This window comes from Orbicella franksi, chromosome 13, assembly GCF_964199315.1.
Source record: "Orbicella franksi chromosome 13, jaOrbFran1.1, whole genome shotgun sequence".
In the NCBI taxonomy this organism is placed as follows: Eukaryota; Metazoa; Cnidaria; class Anthozoa; order Scleractinia; family Merulinidae; genus Orbicella; species Orbicella franksi.
This window is the reverse complement of record NC_138157.1, coordinates 20,426,021-20,427,586: the sequence shown is the minus strand read 5'-3', so window position 1 is coordinate 20,427,586 and position 1,566 is coordinate 20,426,021.

The window sequence follows — 1,566 nt, the reverse complement described above, 5'->3', positions numbered from 1 at the left end:
TTTGCGTTCGCGTGTCAAAAAGAAACAAAACTTCCCGGTACTTTTTCTTGAAAGACAAAGTATTCAGCTATCAAAAACAGGCTATAACTTGTCTTGAGCCCCCGTCAAGGAAGAATCCTCAAACGTTGAAAAATTGCTTTTGTTTACTCAGCTGATATTCCCAATTTAGGAATAAAATTCGGAGATATTTTTCGACATGTGCCATAATTCCAAATTCCCTCAAACTTCGCCAGCATAATCTTTATATGTTGTTCTAAAACATGTATCAAAATCAGTTCGGGTTCTTCTTCGAGTGGTTTTTGAGGGGCCGCTGAAAAAGCGACATTTTAATGAAAACATGAGCAAAAAATAAACAATAGACTGCTGCGTGTTGTTTGAGGACAGACGGGTATGAGCTCTTAACGACCTTGTATTATTAGTTATTTGTACCGATTAGCAAATTGCTTGCTTTCACTTATAGTATACTGGGAAAAGATTTCAATCTCAACACCAAAGTAACCTAATTTAATCGAAATAAGTGTTTCGTGAGCAGTTCGAATTCTTCGCCATTCACTTGGAACGAGATGTCGATTTCACATCCAAGAAACCGGAAGTCAAGATACTATGCAACACGGCCTCCAAGTAATAACATACAACATCGCTGAAAGGGAACCTAACTAAGCTAAAGCATAAAACAATTACGCGTTATGTTAGCTACCAGGTACTGACAAAATTATCCTGAAAACTCCGAACTCTTGGAAGTAATGAAATGGCCGGGAGTGCATCTATGGTCACCTACATTTGGGAACGAAACTAAATTCCTCTGAACTCCGTCCTCAAGTATGTCTTGGTTAATTAGGCCACGATATATTTTTTTTTCTTAAACAGGAAAATACTATCCATTTGAAGTTTAGGTGCAGTTGAAAAAAAGGTTATTTGAAGGCTATACAGGCTAAAATTCGGCGCTTTTTTTTTTTTTTCATGAATCACGAATCACTCCCGTGGAATTTATTATGTTCTTGTTCTGTTGGACTCTTATAGAAGACGTTGAATTCCAAATAAAAAGTCATGAGGAAGGAAACTCGTCGAGCCGAGAAGTTACCGTGTTCAAGGTGCGTGAAGGCTTTCTATACATGCGAGAGGTCACGAACAACTAGCCACCTAACGGGACACCCGGTGGAAGACAAAATTAGTACTAGGTTAGCAGTCCGTGGAGAGCTGTGGAGGAGTCAGCCTTAGATCCATCATAACAAGAGGCATGGCATACAATCCAAGCTCAGTCAAGCTCAGTCACTGTCTTACTTCTGACAGGAACAGTCCTTACCAAAAGCAACGAAAAGATCCAACTATGGCTTCTTTCGTCTGACCTTCACATGGCTTGTGTCTATTTCAAAAAATTTGCAAAATTCTTTCAGCATTTGAATTGAAAAATAAGAGAGCTTAGAGGAACTGATGAGATCACATATGCTGTAACAGTCGTAAACTAGTGGATGCTCCAATGATACTTCTCGCATAACTGCGTTGCTGAGCTCTTCAAGTGCACTCTCCCTTTCTGCGTCATCCGCCTCCTCGTCACTACCACTCCTG